Source organism: Syngnathoides biaculeatus, chromosome 4, assembly GCF_019802595.1.
Source record: "Syngnathoides biaculeatus isolate LvHL_M chromosome 4, ASM1980259v1, whole genome shotgun sequence".
Lineage (NCBI taxonomy): Eukaryota > Metazoa > Chordata > Actinopteri > Syngnathiformes > Syngnathidae > Syngnathoides > Syngnathoides biaculeatus.
The window spans coordinates 5,863,677-5,891,295 of NC_084643.1; the positions used below are offsets into that span (position 1 = coordinate 5,863,677).

The 27,619-nt window shown below is 44.4% G+C and overlaps 1 protein-coding gene across 3 annotated transcripts in view; it reads left to right on the top strand.

The window, feature by feature from the left end:
- Positions 1-23,126: 23,126 nt before the first annotated feature.
- Positions 23,127-27,619, top strand: part of rgmb (repulsive guidance molecule BMP co-receptor b) — a 39,239-nt gene continuing 34,746 nt past the window's right edge. For all 3 annotated transcript variants that reach the window (XM_061816961.1, XM_061816964.1, XM_061816968.1), the window contains exon 1: positions 23,127-24,374. The gene's annotated coding sequence lies outside the window, so the exon portion shown is untranslated. The remainder of the gene's footprint in view (positions 24,375-27,619) is intronic.

Sequence of the window (27,619 nt, forward strand, 5' to 3'; positions counted from 1 at the left end):
GACCATGCATTGTGAGATTTTGGGGAACAACCTCTTACCCTCAGTCAGAGCACTGAAGATGGGTCTCGGCTAGGTCTTTCAACATGACCATGACCCGAAGCACACAGCCAGGAAAACCAAGGAGTGGCTCCGTAAGAAGCACATCAAGGTTCTGGTGTGGCCTAGCCAGTCTCCAGATCTAAACCCAATAGAAAATCTTTGGAGGGAGCTGAAACTCTGTGTTTCTCAGCGACAGCCCAGAAACCTGTCTGATCCAGAGAAGATCTGTGTGGAGGAGTGGGCCATAATCCCTCCTGCAGTGTGTGCAAACCTGGTGAACAACTCCAGGAAATGTTTGACCTCTGCAATTGCAAACAAAGGCTACTGTACCAAATATCAACATTGGTTTTCTCAGGTGTTCAAATACTCATTTGCAGCTGTATCACACAAATAAATCGTTAGAAAAATCATACATTGTGATTTCAGGATTGTTCTGTTTAGATTATTTCTCACACAGCAGACATGCACCTACGATGAAACTTTCACACCCCTCCATGATTTCTTAGCGGGAGAACTTGCAATATAGCAGGCTGTTCAAATACTTATTCTCTTCACTGTATATTTTATTTTATGTTTAGGCAAATTGTTTTGTCATTAGGACATTTGTTTCGGCACAGGAGGATTCAATGACCCACGCATGCTTATGTATAATACATTTTTCTACAAAATACCAGCTAGTAAAAATGCATTTGAATCAACACGAAAATGATATTTTCAGTAGACACAACATTTAAGGCTCACCTCCAGCCAGCATACTAATTGCCCCCCGCTATTTGGAACAGCACAAGAGCTGCGGGGAGGTGGGGGGAGCAACATTTTCCTTTCTGCTACTTTTATATCATACTTATTGAGTTTAAATCCTTCCTTGAGCCCCCGCGTAGGCGGGGAGAGAAGAGAAATGAGACACCCACCAAGACTGTATCACAGTAATCACACCGCAAGGGCTACTGGGTAATTCGGTTAAAAATGTCAGGAGCGTAAATCACCTTCCATCAGTCCTGCGTTTTCATTGGTTTGTTGGCCTGCTATAGAAGTACTTCAATAGCCCCTTATCCAAACTGCCTCTGCAGGACTGCTGTTGCCGAGGAGTTTTTCCAATATTTCGCACACTCTCATATAAACAAGTTATAGAATTCAACTGCAATGCAACATCGCACAACGTAAACATTTTTAACTCCTGCTTTTCTTAAGACGCTAATAAATATTCTGTATTATTGCGTTTGCCGATGCGGGGGAAAAAAATTGACATAGCACTTATAATGGAGCTCATGACATTATCTAAAGTGTGAGTAATGAAGTGTCCAGTGAGGGTACACTGAATGCGACGCTCAATAATAAGCTCAATAAATTAGACATGCACAGTCTACAGTAATAATAACAGCTTTGTGTAAAAAAAAAAAAAAAAGAGCGACAGATTTGAGGAAATCATATCTCTTCACAATCACTGGTGTGTTATCACAATTAGCCCAATCCCTTGTGCCTCTGCTCCGAAACTGGGACGCAAATACCAAACATTACTGGAGTGAAATCACATGATGCATGGAAGATATTTTTGTAATATTGACACAGTAATCCCTTGTGTATTCGCAGTTCACCCATTTGTTCCCTTTCCCCTATCTACTGGAAAAACTCACCTATTTGCGGTTTTTGAAACACCGTAAAATGCCACAAGATGCCGCCAAATCCTTGTTTAAATATATAAAAGTAGTACAAAACTTGGTTTTCTAGGGATTTGCGAGTTGGACCCTAGGCGTGTTCAAGGATCGAGGAAGAGATGACCAATGATGAGAGGAGTTAACAGGAAATGGATTTATTACAAAGGAATGTGCAATTATCTCGGTATATGCCGCACACGAGACGTGTGTCTTCTGGCAGGATAACCCAAAGAAGAAGACAAAAGCTGCCCGGTAACACGAGGTTTTTATATATATGGGTCCATGGTAAAGAGACAGACCTTGGGCCGAGATACTAACTTTCCGCTCCTCATCTGTTGTCGTTCGTCTCCACGGCAACGCCTGGGGTGAGGAGGATGTCACCGGCTGGTTTCTTCGTACAAAGATCAAGGACAGCAGCCGCACTGCACAACACATTCTCGTCTGATTGGCAAATGGACGACACCTTATCTGTTGATTAAATGTATAAGGTCATCATATTTGAGCAAAAAAAAAAAAAAATGAAAGTGCAATAAAAGTAAAGTAGTCTTCAGTTTCAAGAGAGCTCCTTGCAGCAATGCAATCTTTCCTGAGTGGACCAGCTTCATATGGAGTCGCGAAAATTAGCCTGGGTTGTTGGCAGAGAGTGGGCATGAAATTATTTGTGCACCTATAATTAATTTTTTAGGGTAATTTTGTCAAATGATCTTTGAAATGAGCATTTTGGGATCACAGTGGTCTATTTGTGGCAGGGCAAGATGACTGCATTACAGCTCCAAACAAGCAAACCAGGACTTGTGTAGTAAAGCCGCAGAAGTTCAACCTTTCCACACAAGCAGATGGAGTGGCCCGATATCGCTCTCGTAAACAAGCCAATTACAAGGATCTAAATCTTCCATCGCCGTCCACATCACATTTGATGTTTTGCCATTATCCGGTAGTATCGCTCATGACTGCCTGATTTATGTTTTAATTTCACACATTTATACAACTAAATATATGAGATGGCGGATTACTAGTCAGCTGATTGCTTCCTCTGGGGTGTGCATGCTTCAGTAAGGCAAGGGAGGGAGAATTCTTGCCGCCTACGAGCATGCTAACCGGTATATGCAGTATACAGACACACACATTAGATATTGATGGCTTGGATTCTTGTTTTCAGGCAGCTGGAGTTCTTCAAAAATAACCTCGGTAACACTCTCACTTTGTAAAGAGTGCTAATGATGATTGAAGTGCAACATTCCCAAGGCACACTCCTAAGCGTCAATCATTTTGACCTGCACTCGTGTATAAGTCTACTCTGTAATTTTTATCCAATTGCCTCAAAACACGGTGAATATGAAGGTACATAGGTTCTGAGCCTTTTTGTGTGTGTGTGTGCGTGTGTGTGGCATAAACATAGCAACTGGGTTTAAAAGTTTCCGAACAGCAAGTTCGAAAATCAATTTGCAACAAACCACTCGAACTAATTCCTCATTTTATATCTCCTGGTGGGGACTTTCTGGATCATTTTTGTTAACATATCCAAAAAGGATGATGCAATGTCAAAAAAAAAAAACATACTTTGAATACTTCATATGAAACGAGAAAAACACCCAGCACCAATTCAAATGATAGTCAACAAAGTCCCGTAATTTCCGTCCGATAAACCGCTACTTTTTTTCACACGTCTTCAACCCTGCGGTTTATGCGGCGATGCGGCGAATTTGTGCATTTTTTTCTAACGGGCGCAAGGGGGCACTCGAGCGAAAAAGGTTAAGTGTGAGACCGGCGGAATATATGTGCCGAGGAAATTACTTTTACCGGTCCGGCCCCGTTAGCGCCGCGCTAGCGTGTTACTGCCACATCTCAGTGATTTTTAGCAGTATGTTTTTTTTTAACCGGCGCTAGAGTTAGCTATTACTATTCTAAGAGTTCCTTGTTGCCTTTTCTCACTCTGCTGCTCATGCAGTTCTTCAAATAGGTGAAAAAGTGTTTGTGCCCAAAATGTTCAATCACACCACATAATTTGGCTCTTGAACATGTACTAGCTTAATGCAAACATATAATGTAAAACACCCTCGACACGCCATCATAAATTAGCATAGATTTTACATTAATTCTGAACCTACAAACAACTGCTAGCTACCTCAACTCAAACAGAGCAGCAACAAAAACAAACAGAGCCTACAATAATACTCACGAACATACAATATACCGTAATTTCCGGCCTACAAGCCGCGACTTTTTTCACACGCTTTCGACCCTTGAGGTTTATGCGCTGATGCGGCTAATTTGTGCATTTTTTTCCAACAGCCGCAAAGGGGCACTCGAGTGAAAAAGTTAAGAGTGAGACCAGTGGAATATATGCGCCAAGAAAGTGAATTTTACCGGTCCGGCCCCGTTAGCGCTGCGCTAGCGTGTTACTGCCGTGTCTCATTGATTTCTTTTTTAAACCGGCCCCGTTAGCGCGGCGCTAGAGTTAGCTATTATTATTATAAGCGTTCCTTGGTTCCCCTTTTTCACTCTGCCGCTCACACGATTCTTCAAATAGGAGGAAAAGTGTTTGTGCTTCGAGCAGTTGGTCACTCCCTGTTGATGTTTGCTGTATTGGTCTATTAAAACAAGAATTAATCATTGTATATTTAAAGCCCAAAATGTTCAATCAAACCACATAATTTTATATTCTTCACGAAAGAAGTGCCCAATAATTTGCATTTGCCCTAACCCTAACGGCCACAAGGGGGCACTGGAGGGGAAAAGGTGAGGATATATGTGCCGAGGAAGTGAATTTTACCGGTCCGGCCCCGTTAGCGCTGCGCTAGCATATTACTGCTGCGTCTCAGTGATTTTTATTGGTATGTTTTTTTTTTTTTTTTTTTAAACCATCCCTGTTAGCGCGGCGCTACCGTTAGCTTGGTGGCGCTTGCGTTAAACTTTCTGTGTACCGTCTTTCTTTGTAAATATCTCGTGTTTCAACGAGGTTTTCAATGTGGGCACTTGCGGCTTTTACACGGCTGCGGGGTACGTACGTACCAAATAGTATTTCCTTTACAAAAGTACCAGGTGAGGCTTATAACCAGGTGCGCTCTGTAGACCGGGAATTAATAAGTTAGATAGTTAGAAGTTAGAAGTGTGTTTTTTTTCCCCCTACAAGCTCTCCAAGTTTTATGGTTAAGGTCAAGGTTACAGGAAGGTTAAATAAGGAGAAAATAACGTGGCCAGTGTAAGAAGCGCACAAATGATCAGCCACTCACTCGGAAAAAATCATCCCACCTTGAAAGTACATGACACAGGGGCCGCTCTGTGTCAGCGTGGAGGTTTTCGGTAAATAGTCCTAGTATGTGGTCGGTGTATGCGCCTGGGTGGGCAAGCATACAAGGTGGAGCTCGGACATGCAATATTTATATGCGAGCGAGTACGGGCGCATTTTTAGGTGAGAGTGTTCATTCCACAGCTGAGATCAGATCGACGTGGCCCCTAATTTCAGCCACGATGTTATCGATGACCTTTTTTTATCCCCCGGACGTAGACTCAACACATAGATCTCCGCTCGGTGTGATGGACCCACTTGCCTCCCCGCAAGCATTATGGTCACTTCTCCCGTTGAATTGATTCAGACGGTGTAAGAACCGATTGAGTTCACGGATGGCCAGTGGAGACGCAAGCTCGGAAAAGACCACTACCGCGGAAAATGCTCTTCGATGCCGTCTGTTATTTACAAGATATCGCTTCAGCTAAATTGCGTTTGTCTCTGCGGGTGAAGAACTATATAAAAAGTAATTTGATGGCAAAATCTTGCACGCAACGCTAACAGCGGAGAAAGCAGCACAGCATGGGAAGGAGCATTATTTTCTTAAATGACACTTGTAGGCTCATTTTATTATGGATCTGCCCACTGAGTGAATAAACGGCGCAGTGGTACAGGAGCGTAATTGCGAGAAAATCTGCGTGGGGACATGTTTTCCTACTCTGTCTTGGAGTCTGCAGTGCATTACTTTGACAACGCTCGGCGACACCGTTCCAGAAAGCTAATTTCAACTACCGCTAATGGCTTTACTGTCTTTGTCTGCTCGGGGATGAATTTTATTTGCACATTCCGCTTTTGAAAAAAGGTCTAATGAACCAGAGGTGGGGTTTTTTTTTCCCGATGAAAAAGTGGTTTAAAGAAAAGCAATATATGTAATTACATACAGCCTGATAGGATTGTGCCAATTCCAAATTTAAATATTAAAAAGAAAAAACAACAGAGCACAAAGAGTCAACATGATTTATGTTAAAACCTCACATTTAACCACATGGGTCAAAATCACAGGTCCTCTAAAGCCCTTTCACAATTCAGTATACAATTTGTCACAATGATCCTCGTTACCGTGGAAACAAGGTTAAGAGTACTGTGCTTCATTACACGATGCGTTGAGGACGGCAAGAGGCATCAGGAAAATAAAAACTCAAACACATTCCAAAAACAACACGGGATTATAAAATAGGTTCATTTATTCACAATAATAACAAACTTTTTCTCCACAGGCCATTTGTTAGCTTGGGTATGACGTCACTTCCTTTAAACCAAAGGTGTCAAAAGTACGGCACGCGGGCCGGAAGTGGCCCCCAAGGAGGTTCGATCAGGTCTACAGGATAATTTAAAAGTAAAAAAATGCATAAAAGACAGAATAAATATTTTTAATGAGATGCAATTTATGGATGATCCGATAAGGGGGCATACTGTTTTTATCAGACTAGAAGACAACGTTGTTTGGTTCAGAGAAGAAGACAACAACGTCTAACGTCTTTAAAATGCCGTTTACATTGAAAAAATACAGCTCTGTGAAGATGAATCCTTACTGTAGTGATTAAAAAAAATAGAAATTTAATGTTAGTTTAAAAAGTATGGTGAAATTCATAATTTCATGTATGACGCTTGCACATTTACAGGACACGTGGATACTTTCTTCTTTACACATTTAATAACACTCTCCTTAGTTTGTAAGGTGTAGGCAGGGATTAAATTTAGAGTTGATATACACACGTGTAATGGTTTAAAAATTTCCTTTGTTTATAAATCACGTTTAATCTTAAAGGGCATTACTGTATTTTTCAATAATTCCAATAATTTGTTAAAGTTTCGTGCCTTTGTGCAATCATTGCGATCAGTTGCAATGCATATATCTGAATGATAAAAGTAAATTGCACATGATTACATCTGAGGTGTTTCATGATGTTTTGTAAAAGGAGTGTTCATTAAATTTCAACATTTTCCTAATATTCTTGCGCTTCTTTACACCAAAAACAAAGGAAAGACGTGATATTTTGGTTATTTATAGCAGAGTATGGTATCATTTGAACGGTCCGGCCCACTTGACATCTACCAAGGCCGTGTGTGGGCCACGTTGTGAAATAAGTTTGACACCCCTGCTCTAAAGCAAAGTCACTATTTGAAGTATTTACTGTGTACAAAACAATGAAATAGTTTGGATTTTGTGTACTTTTACTTCCAATGTAGATGAATCATATTTTTAGGGTGTAAGATTCTTACCTGACGGTGCACAATAGGAGCATGAAAGAGAGTCAATTTTCTGCTACAACCATATTATGATGTGTCAGGATATACTGTCCTTTGAAAATGCAATTATTACTTTTGTGTAATTGTACCAAATGATGTGTCGCACTATCCATCGCGAAACGTTATGTCCACTGTCAAGAGAGCAGAAAAGTCATCCCAGGCCGAGCCACAACTGAGGCCGCTCAGCTGGATTTATTGCATCACCCCCGCTACTTCCCTTCTGCCCCCATTTGGACCCATCGACAGGGCTCCATGCTGTCGTTTTATCTGTGGCCCATTTCTCCCTGTCCCATCCATCATCCGGCATCCATGGTGGACAACAGGAGGAGGAGGAGGAGGAAGATGTCCCTTCATGTCATGCCCAAGTTTGCCTCTGAACTCAACACATTTTGTGCGTGTGTGTGCATATGTACGAGCTTCAACCGGGACAGGAAAGCGATGGATGAAGGATTTGAAAAGCCCATCACAGAGCAGGTGTCTTTCCATCTGTGCTGATCACAGCTGACTTTTTCTCTCTTTTGCTCCTTTGTCACGCCGACAAATTGCAGCCAGACACACTCTCTTAGCATGACGCTAACGCTAAGGAAAATGAGAGTTGGTGAGCGTTAATGAGAAGCAAAGGGGCCTTGATCAGAGGAGGGGGTCACGATGAAGAAACTTCCTGAAGAAGGGAACGTATAGAATACTGTAGCGCTATGTTTTGAGTCTTTCCTGGACTGATAGAACAAAACAGCAACTTCCTCCTTGAAGTGTGCAACTGGCAGAGCCCCAACGTCGGCAGACCCCCTGAGTGGAGCTTGAAGCAGTTGCGAGGGTACGTTTCATTCGAGGAAATTCAACTTTTATTCACCCTAATTCCCGGCCTACAGAGCGCACCTGGTTACAAGCCTCTCCCGGTACATTTGTAAAGGAAATACCGTCTGGTGCATCCATACGCCGCAGCTGCGTAAAAGCCGCAAGTGCCTACATGGAAACACGAGATATTTACAGAGAAAGACGGTACACAACGCTAGCGCCGCTCTAAAAAAAAAAAAAACATACCGATAAAAATCACTGAGACACGGCAGTAACACGCTAGCGCCACGCTAACAGGACGGTTATAAAAAAAAAAAAAAACATACCGGTAAAAATCACTGAGACACAGAAGTAACATGGTAGTGCAGCGCTAATATGGGGTCCCTCAAGGGTCAGTTCTTAGACCTCTCCTGTTCAGCCTGTATATGCTACCCTTGGGTCAAATTCTTCAAAACTTTTATTTTGACTACCATAGCTATGCGGATGACACAAAGTTATATTTAGCAGTGTCTCCAGATGACTACGGTTCAATTGCGGTGTTGTGCCACTGTCTAAATCAGATAAATAACTGGATGAGCCAAAATTTTCTTCAACTAAATCTCAACAAAACTGAGACTATTGTTTTTGGCAATAAAGAAAACGGAATTGCTGCTAGTAAACACCTGGACCCTCTATCTTTAAAAACCAAAAATCAAGTCCGAAACCTTGGTGTTCTGATTGAGTCCGACCTGACTTTAACCAATCATATCAAATCAATCACAATCTGAAGAACATATCTAGAGTAAAGTCTTGTATGTGTCAAGCAGACCAGGAAAAGCTCATCCGTACTGTTATCTCAAGTACACTTGACTATTGTAATGGTCTTCTGACGTGACTAAGATAATACTGCTCCTATACTAAGAGTATGAAACAGCTGCAGCTCATTCACAATGTTCCAGCTCGCGTTCTGACCAAAACAAAGTGGTCAGAGCATATAACTCCAATCCTAAAGTCCTTTTATCTGGTTGTTTTCAAATGCCTTTAATCATTTAAAGCACATTGAGTTACCCCGTGTTTTAAATGCTCTAAACAAATGAATTTGCTTTGCTTTGCTTAATAGGGCCGGACCGGTAAAAGTCACTTCCTCGGCACATACATTCCACCGCTCTGACGCTTACCTTTTCCGCCCGAGTGCCCCCTTACGGTCGTTTCAAAAATGCACAAATTAGCCACATCACCGCATAAACCGTAGGGTTGAAGCGGGTGAAAAAAGTTGCGGCTTATAGGCCGGAAATCACGGTAGTTCATTTTTTTCCAGCTTCAAATCTCGGCCTTTTCTTGTTCCACATCCCATAATACTGTGGATTGCCTTTGAAATGGAATGAACTCATAAATCACCCGGTTTATGCGTTGACTGGAAAGAGTAAACATGCGCTCGGATATCGAGGTTTGTTTTTCCGAGCGCGTTCACGGCGATGCGCTAAGCCGCCCGTTCGCCTCCGCCCGCTCGCGTCCCGTCGCTCGTACCGGCACCGATAATGATGTCGTTTGTAGTGACATATCGACGCCATTAAGTGCCGCCCCCTCTCTCTCCTTGACGTCCGCGTCTGTGTCGTCATATCGCCGCTGATGTATTCTCCGTTGCGATTTACTGATGGTGCCCCCGGCTCTGCAGGGACACTTGAGCGCCTCCCGCACGCGTTTGAAATTGTCCAGACGCTGCTTCTTGGGAATAAATCCAACGTTTTGTGAGACCGGTCCACACAAATGCACTGAGAATATGCGAGGAACCGTGACTGCGAGCATTAAGACACCTGACCCACTTTTCTAGCCTCTGAGTCCAAAAAGTCCTTTCCGTACTTCCTTCAATCAGTCACACTGGTGCATTTCACCAGGTATGGCATCTCAAGTCTCCCCCCGACTGGTCCGGGTCACCCAGGGGCCGACCAACGAGAGTCTAGAAAAACCCGGTCCTCAGCCGATCCCCCTGGCAGAGTTTAAGCAGCATAACAAAGTATCATCTTAATCTGAGAGACATCTGGAGTCTGGCGCTCCTACCCCCAGCGTGTTTATGAATGGTGTAAATATCTCTTATGATAAATATTCCTTTTCAAGCCAGACACTATTACGGTACATCTGATCGTAAGCGGCAATTTTCTTTTTACGCACCGGCGGTGATTTAGGGAGCCGAGGATCACTTAAAGTCAATGATTGCTGGAGTCTGATGTCTGACTGAATCAGCTCACGCGTGCTTGATTGTTGTATGTATAAGTAAGTGCGTGCATGACTGCGTGCGTTCGTCTGGGGTGATGCGCACTCGCAAGCACCTGCCGGTCCACTTTTATGAGGCTCCGGCCTTAGAAATACTCTCTCGCCGGGCATCGGATACCGTACACTCTCCTTGCCGACGGCGCCGAGATGGAAAAAAGGCTCCGCTCGGCCCGACGCGTCTATTTTCAGCGCATTTGATCTCCTTCTCTTTCTCATTTCATCAAAGCGGGACACATCAGAGTAAAAAACGAGCGTCAAAACCCAAAAACCACACGAGTGAAATCCGACTTCACGTCGCTGACGTTACCTCCCGCTGATGGGTCCCATCTTTCGCTAAACGTTTGAAAGGGTTTTTTTTTTTTGTATTCATTCATTGCTCATGAATAATGCACGATGGGCGGCGAAGTCTCTCCGTGGCTTCGACCCCACCCTGTTCTATCCGCACGCCGCGCATCCTCGACTCGCACATGACCCGGTGGAGGTCATTTCCTGCGCGGATGGGAAGGTAACTGGATTTAGTAGTCTGCACCGGGCCCTTGTTTTGACAGATCTTTTACAGTACATAAAAATGTAATCAACTAAAAGACAGTCATTACCCCCTCCATGACAGACCTCCTATAATAATTGATTAAAAGTACTCGGATAGCGAGCCCTCTTTTATAGTCAAATGTTGACTGAATGTATAATTAAGTAAACAGTCTAGTCGATGATTGTATTATGGTGGCCTGTGTTTTGCAAAAGAATACATAATTGTGTTACAGTATTTCTCTCTTTTGCCCCTGTGTGCGGTCGCAATTTTTCCTCCTCTATGCGCGCAGTCACTCGTGTGCGTTATACAGATTACTCTGCCGTAAATGTTGTTTCCCCCGACAAGTAGGACGGGGCCTCCGGTGGAAGCGGCGGTGGCCGTTTAATACGTATACCGACAGAAAATGGATGAACCCGTGCACGGTAAATGTAAACGTATTTGGAGCCGAAGCAATAAATCACGGCAGAAGTAAGATTGTAAACCAGCTCTAACAAGATTTCTGACGCTTAACGTAAGCCATGTGTCTTTGTTGGGTGTACACCGTTGGCTTGTTATGAACCTTGAAAATATTTCCCAGCGTGAGCGTGTGCTTTCATGCGAGACGCGTTAAAGAAACCCCCCCAGGACAGGGAAAAAAAAAAAAAAAAAAAACATCTACAGAAGTTTGCTGGTGGCTAACAAACTTTTGCAGCCTTTTGTGGAAGCTGTTGTTTCTTTCACAGCATGTCAAGGTGCGTTCACTGTCCAGCTGAATGTGCGCAAGGAACATTTTGTCTCTACACCCCACAATTTGTCTTGTTTCTTGTCTCATCTTTATTATCATTACTAAATACCAATGAACCTCTTCTAGTAACCTATGTCATAAAACTCTACCAAGCATTTTTTTTCAATGCTTTTTTTCCACAAATTATTTGTCACATCCCAGCGGTGTGGAGGCAGACCCAAATGCAGGACTCCCAGGTAAGGGCATAATGTTCAGTGGCTTTTATTCTTCACTAAAGAAGTGCCCAATTACATACTCCAAGAAAGCAGGATCCAAATATTCTTTTCTTTCTTTAAACTTTTGTCTTCACATTATTCTGATGCAAGTTGACCGTGGTGTCTTCTCCTCAAAGAAACTCATTCTGCAGACAGAGATCAATTTTCTTGACTGCTTGTCTAAATTAGCGTGCAGGTGGGGTGGGGATGGGGGACTACGGACAATTTAGAGCCTTCAATCAAACTCATATCTTATTTTAATATGGGAAGAAGCTAGATTGCGCATAGAAAACTTGGCAAAGCACGTAAACGCCACACCGGAGTGCCAGGCATGTTTATATACGGTACTGTACTTCCACAATGGTTATTTGTATTGTGATGGATAGTATTCGGATATTGGAAAGGACAGGGTTTGAGAAGGGACAGTCATTGAAGATGGAACCGAAGCAGAATACACACAATGCCCGAGACTTTTTGTGCTGTTGGTTGCTACAACAGACGAGACAGATTTTCAAAGAGACCATTCTATGGAATACCAGCTGAAAAGACCAGAAAAGATCGATGGATTTCGGCAATTAAACGTGATGGATGGTGCCCAACCAAATACACACGATTGTGTAGCGATCAATTCAATTCAGGTAGGAAATAATCTTCTCTATCTCTATCTTCTCTAAATTCCCAAGAAGTATTTATAACGCCAAGTTGGCTCCTTTTAGAAAAAAAAAAAAAAAAAAAAGACAGGGAGTCGTGTCCAACGTACACGGAAGCGTGTTGTGGCCACACGTTAAACTTCGGTAAACTTCTGCCTGACACTTTTTTCTTTTTTTTCCAATATGCATTGTTCTCAAATGAGTCCAATGCGTATTTAAAAAAAGAAAATAAACCGTCAGTCACAGTGATGTTTACGTAAGTTAACGTGTGGCCGCAACACGCTTTCGTGTACAGGGGCTGAAGCCTGTCCCAGCTGTTTATTTTCTTTTTTTCCCAAATACGCATCGGACTCATTTGAGAACAATGCATATTACAAAAAAGAAAAGAAAAAAAATGTCTGTCATGGAGAGGTTTACCAAAGTTTAACGTGTGGCCCCAACACGCTTCCGTGTACTGAGGAGCTGACACAGTTAATGAAGGCGAGTTTGTGTAAAACCAGGGGTCATTTATTTAAATATTGGTATTTGTATTGAAAAAATCTGAGTGGCTCTATCGCTATGTGGGATTTAGTCTTGATTGAGAACAGATCCAGCAACGAAGTATTTGTATGCGTCCAGACTTTTCTACGCTTTCAAACTTTTCCGTGTAAATCTCGACGACTCACTCTCCAGATCCGTGTGTAGATCCAGTTGTCCAAAACAGTCCACTTTCGTATGGGCGAAAACACCGACTTCGGGATTAAGTATGGGTCCTCCATGCCAAGCGTCGCTCATTTTTCCACGTACCTTGGTTTATTATCCCGTTCTAAATGTTTAACGGTATTGGACAAAACTCTGGGCGTCGTGCCATAAGACGTATTTACGCGTGGTCTGCAACCGACTTAGCATTGAAGAATGCTATGTTAGACCATTAATATGGCCAGTGCACGAGCTCTATACTAGTACACTTCTGGCGCACACGTACGGAATGAAAATGAAAATTCCCTTCCCCTCGGCGTCGTCTGTCAGGACATACCGAAACGTGAACTATTTTATCATTTCAGCCTCAGCTGGCTGCCAATCATCTGCCAGTTTCCGTGCGGCCGTCAACGTTCCACAGTGAGCCGCTTGATAACGTGACAGCCGGGCTCGCGCCGCGGGAGATGCGCTCTTGTATTATTCAGACGTGGGTGGGGGGGACACACGTCGTGCTGTGAAAAGTTAATTCAGCCATCACCGTGTCGCAGTTTAATATTCGTTTAGCTGCTGTAATTGAAGACCTTGACACCAACAGTCCTTACCTGACCTCATGCCGCTTACGATACAGCTTGACGATTGTCCGTCATCCTTTTTTTTTTTTTGGTTTGTTTCGAAATGGGCGGCAGCTGGAATCAAGGCCAGCCGTGTTCTTATTGATGACTATTTGTCTTGCGAGCCTCCGCTTGAACACGCTCGCCCCCGTGGAAAAACTCCCTTTGCCTGTGTTTGAGCAGCATTACGAATGCGTGCAGCCGTTTGGCAACGGCAACGGGGCTCCTTTCATATGGAGATGTGCCTATCGAGCGCTTTTACTGCCTTCCTTCTTTGTCTGGGTCCGTGATGACGAATAATAACCCGGACAATGCGCCCTGTTTTTAGGTCTTTGATACAAATCCACAATGAGGGACATTTAGGGTTTTTTAATGGTTTCTAAATTGCTATACACGCTACAATTCCACTGTGCTGATATGATCCCTGCTACCAATTTATGGTAATCCCATATAGGGTTTAATAATACATTATTCAACTCGTAAGAACTGAAATACTTGGGAATTCGACTGTTCTGTATTTAGAGCAGTGTTAGATGAGCATAATATACATCATTAATACCTATTTAGAAAGAATTTATGCGCCTACCCTTTTCATCTCTATGAAAGCGCGGGGCATTGGAAACCGTCCAGTTCTGAGCCATTGTCGGTAGCCCAGATACTAATTATTAACAATTCAGGTAGCGTGAAAAGGCCACGCGGCGACAGGCCGGAAATGTAAATGCCTTGCGGGAGATAAAACGGGAAGAAAGGGGATTGCAGATAGCGCGACGGCAGTGTTTTTTGCTCCTCTGCTGGGAGATAAATATGATGTGAGATGAATGTCGGCGGCGCTCGCTGCTTGGCTGCCGTGTCGGGAACGCGTCTCGTAGATCCGTTTGGGCGCGCTCGAGTTGAAACGTAATAATACAAGTTGAAGCCGAAGCCGGAGGCTCTGGTCAAGCATTTGCGAGAGATTTGTGTGGACGTGTATCAAAACGGAGATAGGGCGAGGGTACAAATCCGGCGCGCACAAATATCGGCAGGTCTGCAGGTGCAATCTGACCCCACGCGCCTCCATTATTTCTGAACTACTGCTGATGTCAGGCTGTCGTGAGACCCGGGATGAAATGTCTCCTCGGGGTCACTATCGCCTTTTTATGCGCCCATGAATTAAAAACACGTTTCACTTTTTATTCGATGACATCAGCGCCATTGTTCGCACACACTCGGTTACACGCTCCGCATTTCATTAGGTACACTCGCGCAAGCTAATGAGATCCGCCACAAGAGGCGCATCAAACATTTATCAAGAAAACGAAATAAACGTAGACCTTCCCCGAGGTTTAAAATAAAATAATTGAAGTTTTGATTCTTTCCAATTCCCATGTGACTTATGGCAGATAGCAATGAAAACGTCTCAGTTTCTTTTTCTAAATGATTTGATATCTTTGCAAAGGCGACCTTTCTGATACGAGTCTCCGTTGTACCCATCTCATTAGTTTCTAATTCGATGTAGAATCTGTTGACTTGTGAGCGTAGGTAGTTTTGTGAAAAGCGTACGCGTCTGCAGCGAATATAAATATCGTATGGCGGTGTAACTATTTATTGAGGCTCAAGGTTTTTCTTTTGTGGATCCAAAAAAAAAAAAAAAAAAAAGTCTTTGTATGTTTGTCAAGCTGACATCACACCCGAAATATTAATGTTAATGAGCACCCGGGCAGAAAATAGGTGTATCCCCCCTCCCACTTGTGCCCTCCCCCACTCGCAAATGACCGGCCATTGATCTGACCTTTCTCTCGAGCCTTTGCAATTATCCCTCCACTTATTCAGAATCCATCTTCCACTCAGCGTGGGCCGTCAACCAGGAAGCTCCCACTTGGTGAGCAGTTGTGGTCGCTCCTGCGAAAGGATGTCACGATGTGCTCCAGAAACGGAAGCGGGAATTCATCAAATGAAGACGGGATGAGGCGTTTTGGCTGAGATCTCCTTCCGCTGTCGGCGTATTGTCACAGGCGTCATCTCGAGGTTGCTTGCTCGAGAGTACGCTCGCAAACACACGCAAACCCTTGACAAGACTGCATGTCAGTTATTAATATTTAGTGAGACACCGCGCCTGATATTAATGACGCGACTGCGGACTGTCTGTCGACTTCGTGATGCTGCAGCGAGGAGCCGAAAGTGTGTGCTGAGTGGATAGAAGGAGAGCGGAAAAGTAACCGAGTCTGACCATGATGCCCTGGAATCCGCGACGGCGGGACAAAGAGGTGGATCATCATCATCATTCTCCAGTGGTTCTTCCCGCCCGGGCGTGACGTGTCGCTTCGTGGGACTTGCAGTAACACAACATTGCCGCATGCGTGAGTGTGTTTTTGTGTGAGTCTGATCTCTTGCCCTTTGCTTTGTCCAGGCTCAGACACCGGAACAACACTAGAACATTCCTCTCGTCTGACCCCGGCTACACCACGCAGTCATGCAGAGGGAAGGTCAGAATTGCCATAGTTAAAACAAACAAATTAAAAATAAATAAATAAATAAATAAGATAATTTACTGTCACGAACTTCTGGTACGGGGGCGGACCCAAATGCAGGACTTCGAGCCAGAGGCATAATGTTCAGTGTGGTTCATTCCGGAAACTGGGTCATACACGATGTAGCAGTCCGACAAGGCAGAGGCACAGAAACGCTAGGCTAGGCAGGATCCAAAAGACATACAGCGAGGTCCGATGACTATGGGGCAAACGATCAAACTCAACGGGACTGGATCAAACAAAAGGGCAAAGAATCGCTCTGACTAGGGCTAATCTTAATTTACGCGTAGAAGCACAGTGTCCCACAGGCAGTGAATGCAACTCACTAACGCAAGGCAACGAACTGGCAAATGCCGGTGACAAAAACTCCAACTTAAATGCCTAAGTACAGTCCAAATGTGAAACAGCTTGACACACCGGTGACAGGGGTCACCGCCCAGAACAGTGGCCAGGCCACGCCCCTCTTGGCAGTCGCCAAGCCTTGCTCATGACATCTACAAAATTAGATAAAATATCCTTAAGGAAAAAAAGTCTTCTGTTTCTTCTTCTTCTTCTTCGTCCGGCTTGTCCCGTTAGGGGTCACCACAGCGTGTCATCTTTTTCCATCTAAGCCCATCTCGTGCATCCTGCTCTCTAACACCCACTAAAGTCACTTTTACTGGATATAAATATGGATTTAGGAGGCTGATGTCATCGAGCCTCGGTTATGACTCGTGATGCAGCATATAAAAGCTGTGGAAATTGAAAATAGTGAAGCGGAAATGAGATAACAAACCACGCTTTGTGGGCTCGTGTCTGACTTAGTTAGGGCTTGAACAACTAAATATCTTTTATGGTCGACTATAATGCAAAGAAAGTCAAGTAGAAGCAAGCCGAAAGGAAAAGAAGAAGTAATGTTTTCTTGAGCACAGCAGTCCACAAACGGTTTTGCGCTTTTTCAGGGGACCGGTACATGTAAACTGCGACCAGTACATGTTATGGTGTTGCCGTGTGTCCTGATATCGCATATTTGTTGCCCGAGCATTATTGGACAGAACATTTCGGAGACGAACTTGAAGCTTCTCTTTGTGCTCCTGCCGTCGTTGTTTACCCCTTGACAGTCCCGTGGCCCTGCTGGTATGAATATCGTAAAACTAGCCTGGATCGCAATAGCCAAAGCTAGCGAGGTTAGCCGCTATTCTCATCCACAATCGTCTTATTTCTGTACACATGAATGGTGACTGTGTTGATAGTCCAGGGACTGTGTCATGAGCAGGGGCTGGAGCACTGCCAGGAGGGGTGTGGGCTGGTCACCGCTCTGGGCGGCGCCACCTCTGGCACTCGTCACAGCTGTTGTGCATTCGCCATGTTGATTGACCGTGGATTCATGTTGGAGTTTTCGTCACGGGCATTTGTCAGTTCATTGAGTTTGCACCAGGTCACCGGGTCCGGACACTGCTTCTGAAATAAAACCCACTGGACATTGTGCCTTTGCCACGGAGTCCTGCATTTGGGTCTTCCCCCGCACCAATGACTCGTGACAGACTGCAACAGACGGGCGAATTAAATCTACCAAAAATGCCGTGAGTGATTAGTCGACTTCAAGTTTTAAATGTCAATGCAGAGTTCAAAGACGACTTGCGTACTAGCTGACCCATTGGTTCGACCGCTACTAGTACCAACAATACAGATACCAAGTTCTGAGCCTTTCTATACACTGAAGACATGTATAGAATCCAAAATATTGAATGCGTGTACTGGAGTGTGCTGGATATGATTTTGTTTTCCGTAAACATTGTTCATTTCCATGTAAATTGGACCATTTTGTCATCGTTGTGGTCTGCAGGTGAATCTGTTCCGCAAGTAAAACGATGTCAAATGGAACGCGCCATCCCTCCCGAATGATATGGACAGAGGACAGATTTCTTTTCATGTATACACATGAGAACAAAAGACTCCAAAATATTCCTTTGCACACCAATTGCCTGTATTACATTGTCCCATTACGCCCCCCCCCCCCCCGAGTTTCTGCTTTTTTTTGTCACGGGGGTGGTGGGGGTGGGTGTGTAGGTTCTAATGTGCTCGCAGTTTGAGCCAGAGGAGAGCAGCTTGTGCTCAGAGTGGTGATTGCCTGCAGGGTCTCGCTGGGGCTCAGAACCCCTACCAGCAAATCTATTAGCATCCGCGTGTGTGTGGCCGAGAGATTGAAAGAGACAACGCAGATTGTTTTGGACCCGATCTTTATCCGGAAACAAAAGAAATACTTAGCTGCGGTATATTTGGTCACACACACATATATAATACACCCTAATTGATGTGCGTGCACAAACGCAAATGTGGGTGAGAGGCGCAACCATTTGGACCATGAGGACTCTTAAATCACATGCATTGCATATTTTCCCACCTCCAAGCTACCCCCCCCCCCAAATTGCCTATTTGAGTGTCCAAATGTGTGCCCGTGCATATTCACGGGTGTAATCATAAGTGATGACTTTGGAGAGCAGACAAGTCGAGATGTAATTACGTCATTAATTTCACTTGTTACCCAAATAAATACACACAGATGAACACTTTCAGTCCATATTTTCTATTTAATGTTTTCAACGCTTTAAGTAAGAATGTACAATGAAGAAAATAAGTATTTGAACACCAAGCTATATTAGGGATCATGGAGGGGTCTGAAATTTTCATCGTATGTGCATGTCCACTGTGAGAGAGATAATCGAAGAAGAAAAATCCAGAAATCACAATGTATGATGTTTTTTAACGGTTTATTTGCGTGATACAGCTGCAAATAAGTATTTGAACACCTGAGAAAAACAATGTTAATTTTGTACATTAGCCTTTGTTTGCAATTACAGAGGTCAAACGTTTCCTGTAGTCCAACCTGTCCACCCCATACAATCAGTAAGACTCGAACTTGTAACGTGGCCAAGACTAAAGAGCTGTCCACAGACACGAGAGACAAAATTGCACAACTCTACAGAGCTGGAAAGGGCTACGGAGAAATTGCCAAGCAGCTTAGTGAAAAAAGGTCCACTGTTGGAGGATTCATTAGACATGGAAAAAGCTAAATATGGCGGTCAATCTCAATCGGAGTGGAGCCCCATGCAAGGTCTCAATATTTGGTACAGTAGCCTTTGTTTGCAATTACAGAGGTCAAAGGTTTCCTGTAGTTGTTCACCAGGTTTGCGCACACAGCTGGAGCGATTTTGGCCCACTCCTCCACACAGATCTTCTCGAAATCAGACAAGTTTCTGGGCTGTCGCTGAGGAACAAGGAGTTTCAGCTCCCTCCAAAGGCTTTCTATTGGGTTTAGCTCTGGAGACTGGCTAGGCCACGCCAGAACCTTGATGTGCTTCTTACGGAGCCACTCCTTGGTTTTCCTGGCTGTGTGTTTCGGGTCATTGTCATGTTGAAAGACCCAGTCGCGACCCATCTTCAATGCTCTGACTGAGGGTAAGAGGTTGTCCCCCAAAATCTCACAATGCATGGCCGCGGTCATCCTCTCCTTAATACAGTGCAGTCGTCCTGTCCCACGTGCAGAAAAACACCCCAAAAGCATGATGCTACCACCCCCATGCTTCACAGTAGGGATGGTGTTCTTGGGATTGAACTCATCATTCGTCTTCCACCAAACAAGGTTAGTGGAAGTATGATCAAAAAGTTCCATTCGAAACTCCTCAGTATCATCCAATTGGTCATTGGCAAACTCAAGACGGGCCTTGACATGTGCTGGTTTAAGTCGGGAAACTTTTCGTGCCATGCATGATTTCAAACCGTGACGTCTTAGTGTATAACCAACAGTCACCTCGGAAACGGTGGTCCCAGCTCTTTTCAGATCATTGACCAAGTCCCGTCATGTCGTCCTGGGCTGATCCCTCACCTTTCTAAGGATCAACGAGACCCCACGAGGTGATGTCTTGCACGGGGCTCCACTCCGATCGAGACTGAACGTCATGTTTAGCTTCTTCCATTTTCTAATGATTGCTCCAATAGTGGACCTTTTTGGCAATTTCTCCGTAGCCCTTTCCAGCCGTGTGGAGTTGTACAATTTTGTCTCTGGTGTCTTTGGACAGTTCTTTGGTCTTGGTCATGTTACAAGTTTGAGTCTTACTGATTGTATGGGGAGGACAGGTGACTTTATGCAGCTAACGACCTCACACAGATGCATCTGACTCAGGATAAGGACTTTTAAAGGTGGACTAACAGGTCTTTGAGGGTCAGAATTCTAGCTGATGGACAGGTGTTCAAATACTTATTTGCAGCTGTCTCACAAATAAATTGTTAAAAGAAATCATACATTGTGATCTCTGGATTTTTCTTTTTAGCTCATCTCTCTCACAGTGGACATGCACCTACGATGAAAATTTCAGACCCCTCCATGATTTCTAAGTGGGAGAACTTGCAATATAGCAGGGTGTTCAAATACTTATTTTCTTCACTGCAGCAACTGGAATTACAGGGCTTTCATCTTGGCTCAAATCCGACTATAATGTACTTTTTACCATTTTCCATTTTTCAGCCTTTGGAAATGCATTGACAGACAAACTGTGCCTTGAGTAGTAGATTATAAATGTGAGATTTATATAGTAGGCATATGCAAGATTGATGTCACGGCCGGTGGTGCAGATCCGATGAACCTCAAACGAATGACTCTCCGCACCGGGATGATACGCAGCCAAGTCCGAGAGGTCCACATGTGCGTGTACAACTTGAGCCCTCATACCGCCGCTGTCTTTCGCTCATTGTGCTCGTGTTGACGGAACGCACACACAAAAAAAGTGTTGCTGAGGCTTCAACCTCTGCAACCGTGCAGAAATGCGCATGTGTCTATATGTGCATGGAGGGTTAGCTATGGGAAAGGATTAGGACAGCTTTAGACGGGCTTTATTTAATAAGAAGCACAACGGCTGCGCCGGATGGGAAACTCCAAACACACACACGAGCGCGCACACACACACACACACACGCTAGCACTATGGGCTAAAGGAGCTTTTGGGTTTTGTTCTGGTGCGATCCGAAATGAGTGAACCATATGTGGGTTTTCTGGCTCTGCTAATTGGGATTGATGGACCTGAAAGTGAGGGATGAAACCCGGGGAATAAAGGAAGCCCGCCCCGATTGGATCACTCAAAAAGTCCGTTTGTGTGTGTTGTGCGTGCGCGAGTGGGGATACGCTGTGTGAATTTGTGTTGGTGTTTATGTGAAGATCTTGTGATTTTCTCAGTGGACCCATTAAGTGAAGGTTGCCCCGTGGTCGCAGGTGTGAAAGCCTCCTTCTGGTAATAAGAGCCCGATTACTGGTTCTAAAGCGGGACCTTTGAGGTCCAATACCATCCCTTCCCGAGACGCGGGTCAACCTCTTGATATTGAAACAATTTTTCCCATAAGAAATTAATGCGGGGGCGGCACGGGGGTGCAGCTGGAAAGCGTTGGCCTCACAGTTCTGAGGGTTAATCCTGGACCCGCCTGTGTGGAGTTTGCAAGTTCACCCCGTGCCTGCATGGGTTTCTTCCGGGAACTCTGGTTTCCTCCCACATCCCAAAAACATGCAACATTAGCTGGACAAATGATACACCGTCTCATCCTGCACTTTCTACTTTGGCTTCAGAGCAGACCTTTCCCACTCGGAAAAGAGAAAATTTCGTCCAGTTTAACCACTTTTTCTTCAACTATTCACATACTCCAGCAGTCATTGCATATAAAAACAATAGCATTTATTTTTTACTTTCTCTATTAATATTGAAAGTAAACATAAGCAGCACGTCTAGCTCGTCTTTGCTCTACGTTGCCCAGACTGTGTTGCTAACTAAAGCAGCGGTGGTGGACGCATTGAGCACCCCTGCTCTAAATTGCGCCTAGGTGTGATCGTGAGTGCGGCTGATTGTCTCTATGCGCCCTGCGATTGGCTGGCAAAGAAAATGAATGGATGGATTTGTTTATTTGAAATGGGACGGTTCATCAGGTGGTAAAGTGTTTGCCTCACAGTTCTGAGGTCTGGGATTCAATCCCGGACCCGCCTGTGTGGAGTTTGCATGTTCTCCCTCCGTGCTTGTGTGGGTTTCCTTCGGGCACTCCAGTTTCCTCCCACATCCCAAAAAAACATGCAAAATTAATTGGACACTCGAAATTGCCCCTAGGTGTGATTGTGAGTGCGACTGTTGTCTGTCTCCATGTGCCCTGCGATTGGCTGGCAACCACTTCAGGGTGTACCCTGCCTCCTACCAGATGACAGCTGGGATAGGCTCCAGAAATCCCGTGACCCTTGTGAGGATGAGTGGCTAAGAAAATGGATGGATGGCTGGATGGATGGAAATGAATGCAACAGAAAACATTTTTCCAAGTAACAGTTCCCTGTAAAGCGAAATTAAATATGTCTTGTAAATTTGACACACCACAAGGAAGTGTTGTTGCCAACACTGAAATTTGAATGACAAATAAATAAGTACATAAATAAAATAACGTAAAAAAAAAAACACAGAAGATATAAAACAAGGGTTCAAATTTGTGAGAAAAAAAACCCCCATGCTGTTCTCTATGCTCTTACCGTAAATGCTGTGGGCGTGTCCGTGGAATTGTCCTGAAAGCACGCCTCTCTCAGCTCTCAACTGTCAATCAGCTACCATTAAGCTTTGCATCCTTTCTGTCCTTGGACATCCTTCCACGTTTGAGCCGCGAACATACTGTATACTTGCTTCAAGGTTGCCGCGGCTGGAGGACATCCACCAAATCGTCACTTTCCACAGCCCGATGAAAGGCGGGAGTTGCCAGCAAGGTCGTGAGCTAGAAGGATTCAAGAGGTACATGCCCCCCCCCCCCGCTAGGTACATGCGTTGCGTTCTAACATAATACCGTAGTCTTAATCATCGTCTTATTTTCCTTTCGGCTTGTCCCGTCAGGGCTCGCCACACCGTGTCATCTTTTTCCATCTCAGCCTATCTCGTGCATTTTCCTCTCTAACACCCATCAACCTTTTCTTTGGTCTTCCTCTCGCTCTTTTGCCAGGCAGCTCCATCCTCAGCACCCTTCTACCAATATATTTCGTTCTCTCGCCGCTGGACATGTCCAAACCATCGAAATCTGGTCTCTCGAACCTTGTCTTGGACTTTGGCTCTCCCTCTAACGAGCTCATTTCCAATCCTATCCGACCTGCTCACTCCGAGCGAGAACCTCAACATCTTCATTTCTGCCACCTGAAGTTCTGCTTCCTGTTGTTTCTTCAGTGCCGCCGTCTCTAATTCGTACATCATGGCCATCAGTCCGAGCGAGAACCTCAAGATCTTAATACCGTAGAATTAGGCACAGAAACGCTAGTATGTACAATAATAGAACTAAACAAAAACAAACACTTAAGTGTTATTTCAATAACGACGTCAAGCTGTTCTGTAAATTGTGGCCTCCTGGGAAGATGCATTTTTTTGAGGGTGGAGGAATTGCTAGCTAGCTAGCTAAAAACAAACAAACAACTGAACTGGTGGTGAAGCCAGTTTAAACCAACTGTATATCTTCACTTCAGTACTGTTGCATAGTACAGTTTTTGCACATGGTTTTGGCTAATTTCTCTTCAAATGATAATAATATGATAATTCATTCAACCACAACAACAACAAAAAAGTCTCTGAATTCACATTACAAGGTCATACAGCAAGCATAAAAATAAGCATTACCATCAGGGGTGAAAGGAGTGTTAATTAGTGATGCTTCCCATAACCGTTGAATCCCCGAATGTATTGTGCAACCATGGTTATATAAGTTGTTTTTCACTCACTTGTTTTTCACTTTCGTATCACTCACTTGTTTTTCGCATCACTTGTTTTTCTGCTCAAGACGTCTGGACCGTTTTCACTATCTTGTTCACATGCATACCAAAGACGAACATTGTTGTGGGATGTCTCGACACTTATGGCTGCGTAAGATGTTTCTCAGGGCCTGAAGGACACACTTAGGTGTCACTAGTAAATCAGGGTTAGAAACAATTGTTGCGGCGCCAGGTGGGACACGGGTAGGCCGCCCGTCCTTTCCCTCGCACGCAACTGAAAAGTATAATAGAGAGATGCAGAGTACAAACAGGTAGAGTCTGCTGCGGGTTTCGTACGGACGCCCAGCTGGTTGACAAGCGGACCTCTACCTGGGTGAACGGCTCTCCGCCTTCTCGGCATAGGTAAGGGGCTCATATGATTGATTTCACGCAATGTCAAGTGTGTTTTGAGAACTTGCCTTTGGTCGAAACAAATATGCCAGTTATTGAGGCTAAATAGCATTTTGGAACGTTGGGTCTTTTGTTGAGTGTCGTCTTTGTCTCCTGAGCGCCGACCGGCACCGATCCTTTCAATAAAACAAGGGGTATGTTTCTCAACTATGTCAGTAGGATCAGACGACGAGACGGCACATTTACAAAAAAGAAAAATATATATATTTTTTCCAGTCACCCACAAAGAGAGTTGATTAGAATGACTGAAGCCAACGTGGTTCTGAGTGGCGCCGCAAAAAGGAGGAGGTGAATAAAAGATGACGGCATAAGCGAGGAGAGGTGAAGCCTCGCCAGCGTCCGCGGCCCACTCCCGGGAGCCCAAAATGGCTCCTCATCAGTAAACGGTGAATAATTCATCTGGTTACGAGTACACTCACGCCGGCGCGTGCTCGCGCATTTGCGCACGGCCGACCTCGTATGCATGTCGCACGCGGGCCATTTTTACAAGGTCCGACGTGCGGCTTGTATTATTCACTAGCTCCTGAACTCCGTGGGACCCTTCGCTTTTTGACCGTCTGCACGTGCGCTTTTGTGTACATGCGCGGTGCACGAGCTTCATTATTATGTTCATGAGGTAACAGAAAGGCAAGATGCACCCGTCTGAGTCATACGCACGCAAACTCGGACGGACATCTTTAAGGGCGTGCGTCACTGAGCCATAAAAGTTGATTTTGGTTTTCTCACCCCCGGGGTAAAGATGGTCAAGTTCGCGTCGTCCAATAAAATGCAGCTGTGACTGAGCACAGATTGGATTCTGTCGCAATTGTATTCCTGTGAATGTTTTTTTTTTTTTTTTTTTTTTTGGAGGGGTTTGTAATTGCACAATGACCGTGTCAGACGTCTGGAAACAATAACGCAGTCATGGCAGAGTGGGAAAGAACATTCCGAGAAATTGCCTCACTTCACAATGTATGATTTGCGTGTGGTAACAACAAGGAGGCTGATTTTTTTTTACCCTGTACTCTGTGATTAAACTCATTTTCACAGTTAATAAAAAAAAAAAAAGTACAGTTAAACTCAAAAACAGATTAAGGGATGACTTTTTCTTTTGTTTTCCAATTTTCAAACATGAGTGGTTGTATCAACAACTCGGTATAAAAAGAGTAAAGCAAACTCATGTAATGCAAACAAATCAGGAATTAATAGCTATATTTTCATAAATACAATGGCAGCACGGTGGAGCAGCTGGTAAAGCGTTGACCTCACAGTTCTGAGGTCCCGGGTTCGATCCCGGCCCCACCTCTGTGGAGTTTGCATGTTCTCCCCGTGCCTGTGTGGGTTTTCTCCGGGCACTGCGGCTTCCTCACACATCCCAAAAACTGGCTGGCGACCAGTTCAGGGTGTACCCGTTGACAGCCGGGATAGGCTCCAGCACACCCCGCAACCCTCTTGAGGATAAGCGGCAAAAGAGAATGGATGGATGGATGGACAACGATATGCTTGTAGTCACTGATGTTGTAGTGGTACACGCGCCTGACTTTGGTGCGGGCTGCGTGGAATCGATTCCCGCTCAGTGATGGTGCTGATATCTGCTCTGCGACTGACTGACCAGTTCAGGGTGTAGTACGCCTTTTGCCCGGAGCTAGCTGGGATAGCGTCCTTGTGACCCTTGTGAGGATAAGCGGCTTGGATAATGGATGGATGGACAATGATATGCTGACTATTGACATTTAGGATTGAAGTCAATAGTGCAAGAAACGTGTTTTGATACAGGAGTACACCTGTAATTTGTTACTGCAGTACAGTACTGTACTTAGTACTCAAATAGAGTACTCTACTCAGTTATCTGGCAACGCAATACCATGCAGGATGACACACACACACACACACGGATATACATACATATAAGTACACTGCAAACAGCTTGTAGACACAGTTTCATGATGTAACCTGTCATGTCATCTCATTATCTAAGCCACTTATCCTCACAAGGGTTGCGGGAAAGCTGGAGCCTATCCCAGCTAGCTTCGGGCGAAAGGCGGACTACACCCTGAACTGGTCGCCAGTCAGTCGCAGGGCAGATATCGACACGGTCACTGAGCGGGAATGCACCATAGGCAGGCGTGCGTACCACTACGCCATCAGTAACTCCGTGATGTAACCCAATGATGCAAAGTACAATCTGTAAACATAGTCGTTGTATCGCACATTCGAAATTTGACCTCGAATGGTCGTGCTATCATTCGTCTGACCTAATCGGACGCTCGGATGTCCGTGGAAACGTTTTGATTAAAGGGAACAATCAAGTGTTGGACCCAGAAGACGAACGGAGGAGGTGAATGTAAATCAATGAAATCGATTTCTGTCATCAAACGCAACAAATGCTTGACGACCGTACACAAAGCCAACCGGGTCGAGGCGACGTCTGCCTCAGTCGAATCTTATCTTACCATTCCCCGGGGGACCCGTTAATTCTATTTATTTTATAGTGCAGGGGTGTCAAACTCATTTTTGTCATGGGCCACATTGTAGTTCCCGTTTCCCCTCAGAGGGCCGTTATGACTGAAACCATACAAACCTTTCATCACCTCATCATATTTGCACTTGTATGAGCTAGTTCTGGAATCAAAAATCAAGGGTAATGCGTTTTTCAATTATTGTTGATGTTTGGTCAGCCAAAAATGCTTGCAATATCTCCATCTTATAATTTGTGATATGACAAGTTGAAATTTTTGTACAGATTTGAACAAAAATCATGGGAGTTGACACACATTATTCGCCACATAAAACCACGTAGCGGGCCGGATCTGGCCCCCGGGCCTTGAGTTTGACACCTGTGATGTAGTGTATATGTATATAATTTTTTTTCCTGCCAAAAATCAGGATCGATTTTACTAGGTCATGCAATTAAAGTTTGATTTTTGTGCAAGTTTTGTGCAGCTCACTACAGATGTACAGTATTTTGCTAGTCGAAGTTGGCCGTAAGGTTTGCGCCGATCAACCAATCGGAAGATGGAAAAATGCCAACGTTAACATTCACAGGCGCATAGTGGAGGCAGTGCAGCCAAAAGAAATGTGACTAAAATGAAAAGAAAAGACCAAACAAATACAACGTCATGAAGCAGATATAAGAAATAGATCTCCTGTTACTGATTGGGCCTGCGGAGAAGACCGTTTTGGTCCTGATGTGTACATTGCTATCTACGCAAAACATG